The following is a 6,585-nucleotide window of genomic DNA, read 5'->3' as shown; positions in this document are numbered from 1 at the left end:
TTCTGAATTCCCTTTGGATGGTAAGGAAAGCATGTTGCATGTTCTTGTTCCTGTGTCTGCTATGTCTCAGTGCAGTCCACACTCTTTTAGAGTCACATTTGGAGGCAGAACAGAGATTTCCAAGAAGGCCATTCAGAGACATGTCCTGAGGGGGAATAGTCATGAGTGGTATGGAATGTGTGAGAAAATTGGCCAATTTTTTGAGAAATTCTCTGCTCCAGTGGTTTGGGAGTTCACTCCTGAACAACTACAGGACTGATAAAGTGACACAATAGTTGCGAGGAGAATGCTGTGGCAACTCCAGCGATGAGCAGCTTACTGCAGTATGTTTTGCCCTGGCTACTCCTTTTGGACACTGGTGGTCAGTAGACAGCACCCTCAGGGGAGGAGGAGGAAGAAACAGAGCAGCAGGCACCGTGCCTACACCAACTGCAGCTGAACCAGGGGAACAACCTGTGCTGGGAGCAGTCACCCCTGCACAGAAGAAGGAATCCAAGACAAAATCAGTTCAGTTAGCGAGGGATGGCAAAGCAGGGCCCTTAGGACAGGAGGAGGAGGTAGGGCAGAGAAAATCACCTGGTCCATGTCTGTGAGCTGTAAGATGTGTGAAAATGTTCCAGCCGCCAGTTAGGTGAGCCCCTGGTGACCTGGCTACTCCAGTGCTGGGATATCCTGGCCCATGATATGGAACAGGATGGTAGTGATGCCAGGCAACTGGGATCCTTGTCCTGGGATGTGAACATGGAGGGCATTGGGACGCGGACAGAAACTCTCAGGCTCTGAAGGCAACTCTGTCAAGTCAAGTGAAGTGTGAGGGAAAGGCATTTGCTCAAGGATGATTGAGTAGTGCACTGAGACAAGTGGAACGCTGTGGAGCAAGGTACCCAGTATCTTGGAATTAGCTGTGCTGGAGATGATCTATAAGGAGTGAAATGATGAGCAATCCCCTGTAAATCCAGATGAAGTCCAGTGTACACCAATTGTGCGGCAGAAATTCTCACAGAGCATATTCCAGGTCATTGGCAGAGATGTCATGGGAAGAAGAAGAACAAAGAGTAGTTACCAAACTTTATCAAACTTCAGCTCTATGAAGTATTTTTTTCTGCCCCCCCTCCCCCGGCCTGTGTCTTGTCTGTGGAAAGACTGCCCAAAAACCTGAAGTGATTTTAAAGAGGACTACCAGTGATTAAAAGAAGAAATCCCACCACTAGAGCCTGGAGTCTCTGCTATTTGGAGCCAGAACCTCCTTGAGAGAAAGGGTGCATACCACAAGTAACCTGTGGTTTTACCTGCATGACTATGGAGAGCACATGACGAAGTGGGATGGAAAAGCCACCTCTGCCCTGGCAGCACTGGTACATGAGCTGATGGGAAGAATATCATCCTTGAGGAAATGCCTCAAGGATAAATGCCTTTCCCCTTTCCTGTGGGCAAGGCCCCAGACACCGTAGGAGCGCTGATGCTGCTTCCAATCCTCGTGACGGATTCCAGTTCACGTTTATGAGAAGTGAGCAGTGAGTACCACGACCAGAACTAGAGGGGCCCTGTGTCCTGCCAGGTGGAGGAAAGGAACAATCTGATCTATGGGACTGTGTCCATTCGATGGCCTGGCAAAAATACAAGGCTTTAACTGACACTGGTGCACAAAGTACCCTGATGCCATCAAGATAGGTAGGGGCAGAATCCATTTGTATTTCTGGGGTGACAGGGGGATCCCAATGGTGACTTCTGGAAGCTGAAGTGAGCCTGACTGCAAACAAATGGCAGAATCACCCCACTGTGACTGGCCCAGAGGCCCTGGACATTCTGGGCATAGATTACCTCAGGACAGGGTATGTCAAGGACCCAAAAGGGCATAATTGGGCTTTTGGAATAGCTGCTGTGGATACAGGAAATTAAACAGCTACAGCTCACACAGAAAAATGTACCAGTAAAGAAGGAATTGCTGGACTGCCCCTTTTCCTCACTGCCTGTCAGTGCCTCACAAACACTGGGGCTAGGCACTCTTCTTGCCAGCTGTATGTAGGGTCTCATACTCCTACAGTCTGGTGAGTCCATCTGCCAATTTGAAATCTCAAAAATCCCCCAGAGAAAGGTCCTAGAACAAAACAAAAGGGCTGGGCATCACCTTCCACTTGCAGTCTGTGCATTCCCTGGTTCTACTCAGTTTCCTTCTCTATATACCTTCCCATTCTTTCCCTCTTACAGACCCAAGGTCCCAAACAGTTTACTAACTCCTCCCACACTAACAGTGTCACAATAAAAAGCTCATGGTCTTTTACCTTCCCTGTCATGGTTGCTCAGCTCCACATGATGGCGGCAGCATTGTTGCAAAAGAGGTAAATGTCCTTCCTGATTCCCCAGAAGCAATGAAGTGTGCACATCCCAAGTTGAAATTGTCAGTACTGGCAAAAAGCAATGTGCCAGGACAGAAAAGTTTGTCTGGCCTTCAGATTCCATTTGCAACCCTTAATTCACATCACGCTCCAGCAGCACTCACTCCCTCTTACAACTGGTAAACTATTGTTCCATGGGAAGGACAACCTGGAGAATCAGTGTTTTTAAGTGCTGATCACAGGCTGCCCACTGGAGGCGAAGGCCAGCAACAGCTTTCCAGCCTGGCACCTGTTGTGTTGGAGCAATCCCTTGGACATACTCAATTTTTGAGCTTAGCCTGAAATTTCCAAAATGGGGTCCAGTGGGGTCCAGGAACTGAGTGACAGTAACATCCCTTTGGAAATATAGAACATAGTGCCAGTGTTGCTGGTCCAGATCACAAGGGGAGGTAAAGGCCAGCATGAAGTTTCTGTCCTAAAATGTTTTTTGTGCAAGCAACCCTTGGATGTATTCAAAATTGCAGGAGGTATTCTGAAAGAGAACAACAGCTCTTTTACATGGGAAGGAAAGCACCTAGACCATGTGTTTCAGTAGGAGACAATAACTTACCCAGGGGAGGTAAAGACCAGCAACATTTCTTCCCTTAGCAGCTTAGATCCATTTGTCAGAGCTATTATCCTGAATGTGAATCACATTACCTTTCCTTGGAAATGTAAGCAAGCTCATCCTGCAGAGGATTGTCTGCCCAGTGAAGGTAAAGCCCTTTCTGTCCTGGCACCTTTCTCTCTTAGATCAATCCTAGGACAAATTCAATATTGGAGTGGTAGGCAAATGTTGCTGTAAGCTCCTGGAGAAGGATGACTGTGCTTTTACTGGAGAAGGAAAGCACTGTGTCCCAGTGTGGCAGTTGCAGATGAGAGGCTGCCTCACAGAGGTAAAGCCCAGCAACTCCTTTCTGTTCTGGAACCTCTCGTGTGGGATCATTCCCTGGATGTATTCAATTGAGCAGTGGTATCCAAATTTGTAGGAGGGAGAGAGAAAGGGGGTGAAACAGTCTTCAGGGAAAAGGAAGGCACCTTGCCCCAGTACAGATGGTAGGCTGTCCAGGTGAGGTAAACAGCAACAAAACCTTTCTTCTTGGTTTTTTTTTTTTTTTTTTTTTTTTGGTTGTTGTTGTTGTTGTTGGTTTTTTGGGTTTTTTTTTGTTGTTTTTTTGGGGTTTTTTTGTGAGAGTAATCCTGTGCCCTATTTAGTTTTGAAGATTGAATTTAAATTTTGCATATGCCCTTCAAAAAGTGAATGGCAGTATCTTTCCTTGTGGAGGAAAGCATGTAGCCCCAGTGGTGGTTGAAGTCAACAGGCTGCTCAGGAGAAAAGCCAGTAACAGTTTGTTCTCATGGGGTCTCCTGTATAGCCTCAATTTTGGGACCAATTCAGATTTGAAGGTTGTATTTCAATTTTGGATGTGGGCTCCAGAAAGTGGATGAGGCTGCCTCTCCTTTGGCAGAAAAGCACTAAGCCACAATATTTGTGGAGCAGATGACAGTCTGCCAAGGAGAGAGAAGGACCAGTATCAGCTTTGAATTCTGGCATCTTTCATTTGGGAAAAATCCCTGGATGTCTTTAATGACGGTGCCCAGACTCAAATTTTGGAGGAGGTATTCTGAAATTTATGGCAGTACATTCACCTTTGAAAGGAAAGCACTTGGTCCCCAAGGTGGTGGTGCAGAGGAAAGGCTGCCCAGGGGAGGTAAAGGCCAGCACAAGCTTTCTGTCCTGGCACCTTTTGTTTGGGCTCAAAGCCCAGACTGATTCTTTTTTGGAGGTGGTAACCAAATAAGGGATGTTGTCATCTGAAGACTATGAGAGTAAATAATTTATTTTGATGTATCTGGTTTGCTCTCCTTGATCTTCCAGGACAAATTCCCACCAACACTCAGACTATTGTGCATTCTTTCCCAAAGAAAAGTAGTGACTTCCTATTTCAGAATCCCACCTCTGGAACTTGCAGCTGAGCTCCAAAATTAAATATGTTTAAGATTTTCTCCCACACATAAGGTTCCAGGAGAAAATGCTCTTGCTGGCCTTTACCTCCTCTGATTGGTGTTTGCAGCACCAACACTGGAGTTATATTCCTTTCCTAGGGGAAATACTGTCATCCTCTTTCATAAAACTAACTGAAAATTCCAGTTGGACTCCAAAACTGATTACCTTCAAGGATTGCTCCCACACAGAAGGTTCCAGGACAGAAAGCTGTTGTTGGCCTTTACCTCCATCAGGCAGATGATCATCCGGAGCATCCAAACTGTCCATACATGCCTTCCTTCCTCAGGAAAGGTGCTGTCATCCTCCTTCAGGAGACCACTTAGCAATTCTGCATACTACCTGCAGAATTATGGAATACATTCTGAATTACTCTCACACAAAACGTGCCAGGACAGAAAACCCTTGCTAGCCTTCATATCCCATGAACATCTATCATCTGCATTGCCAACACTGAGAGTACATGCCTTCCTTCCCAAAGAGAGCTACTGCCATATTGTTCAGAAAGCCCCTCTCCTAACTTTGGATACCAGCTCCAAAACTGAATGCCATTGGGGATTGCTCCCATAGGAAAAGTGCTAGAAAAGAACCCTATTGTTGGCTGTTATACTCCCTGGGCACCTCCCATTTCCAACACCTCCAGTGGGATCAGGCTCTGTCCTTTCTATGGATAGGTATTGCCATTCTTTTTCACAAGACCTGCTCTGAAAACTGGAGCCAGGCTCCAACACATGGTGAATTAATTCGGTCCTGAATACATTGAGGGACTGATCTCACACAAAAGCATCCAGGACAGAAAGTTGTTGCTGGCTTTTACCACCTCTGGGCAGACTTTCATCTGAATCACCAACACTGGCAATACATTCCTTCCCAAGGAAAGATGCTGTCATCCTTTCACGAGCCCAACACTGAAATGTGAAGCTGAGCTCCAGAATTGAATCCCTGTCCATGGATTGCTCCCACACAAAGGTTTCCAAGAAAATGAAGTATTCCTGGCTGTTAACTCCCCTGGGCATCTTATTATCTGCACCACCAATACTGGGGCTAGGTGTTTTCCTTCCCAAGTAAAGGTAATTTGATCTTCTTTCAGGAGCCCACTCCAGAGTCTTGACACCATCTCCAAAATATGTCTGGGGATGGCTCCCACAAAAAAAGTGCCAAGAGAGAAAGTTGTTCGTGGCCAAGAATTTCCATGGGTCCCCAACAAATGTGCACTACCAGCACTGGAGCTGGGTGCTTTCCTTCCCAAGGAGAGGTATTCTGTCGTGAGTTGACCTCTGAAACTCAGATTCCACCCTCAAAACTGAGTAGCAGTGGGGATTTCTCCCACAGACACAATCAGGAGAGGAAGATGTTGCTGGCCTTAACCTCCCTTGGGCACCCAACATCTGCATGCCAATACTGTGTCGAGGTGCTTTCCTTCCCAAGGAAAGGCCCCATCATCTTCTTTCAGGAGCCCACCACCCATCATGGTATTTTCTCCCTCACTTCCAATGACAACATGCATAAGAAAGTTTAATGCAAGAGATTAATTTGCCTTCTATAAACCTGGAAACTCAGAGCTGCATAGTACTACATGAAAATGTCAAGGGTTCACAAAGGGAGTCACGCACACACACAAAATTTTACTTTCTGAGGTCAGCACAGACACTGCCTTTTAGGGCAGAGACAGCTCCCAGTTCTGTCCTTAATGCGGTGCTAGAGATGGATGGTGAGGGCTGGTTTGAACAGGCTCATGCCCTCTGATGGCAACTCTAAGGGCATTCAAGCCTCAATACTTAGTTTATTTAAAAGTCTGTTGCTCCGCACTCGCAGGTCTGGCTACACTGCACAGTTCACGTCAGCCTGGCATGTAACAGAAGGGAAACACCTAAAGGACAAAGCCTGCAAAACAACGTCCCTACACACAGCTCTGTTGTTGCCCATCAGTCTGAGATTTCCAACCAGTCAAGAGTCCAGATTTCTGTGTAAGAATTTGAAGTCTTCGAAGTCCACCAAAAAGCTGAAGCAGTAGATTTTATAACTGAGAAGACCAAGACAAATCCAGGTATTCTGTATAACACCAAGCACAGAATTTCATTCAGTCCTTCATCAACTATTTTAATTTGCATGTGAAAGGTTTACTATAATTCTTGTAGTGGGGGGAAAAAAGAAAGGACATAAAAGCACAGAAACTGTCAGTGTTTTTCAAGTCCTTATAAAAGC

The 6,585-nt window shown here is 46.1% G+C and overlaps 1 protein-coding gene across 6 annotated transcripts in view; it reads right to left on the bottom strand.

The window, feature by feature from the left end:
* Positions 1-327: 327 nt before the first annotated feature.
* The window catches only part of BACH1 (BTB domain and CNC homolog 1), a 33,307-nt gene continuing 27,049 nt past the window's right edge, over positions 328-6,585 (bottom strand). For 2 of the 6 annotated variants that reach the window (XR_009277050.1, XR_009277052.1), the window contains one exon: positions 3,526-6,432. The gene's annotated coding sequence lies outside the window, so the exon portion shown is untranslated. Of the gene's footprint in view, positions 475-576; positions 2,406-3,525; positions 6,433-6,585 lie in introns of those variants that run through there. The other 4 variants (XR_009277045.1, XR_009277049.1, XR_009277046.1 and 1 more) reach the window with 4 other exon arrangements.

Source organism: Poecile atricapillus, chromosome 1 (assembly GCF_030490865.1).
Source record: "Poecile atricapillus isolate bPoeAtr1 chromosome 1, bPoeAtr1.hap1, whole genome shotgun sequence".
Taxonomy (NCBI): Eukaryota; Metazoa; Chordata; class Aves; order Passeriformes; family Paridae; genus Poecile; species Poecile atricapillus.
Note: the sequence above shows the minus strand (reverse complement) of the source record. Positions and strands in the feature narration are given on the sequence as shown.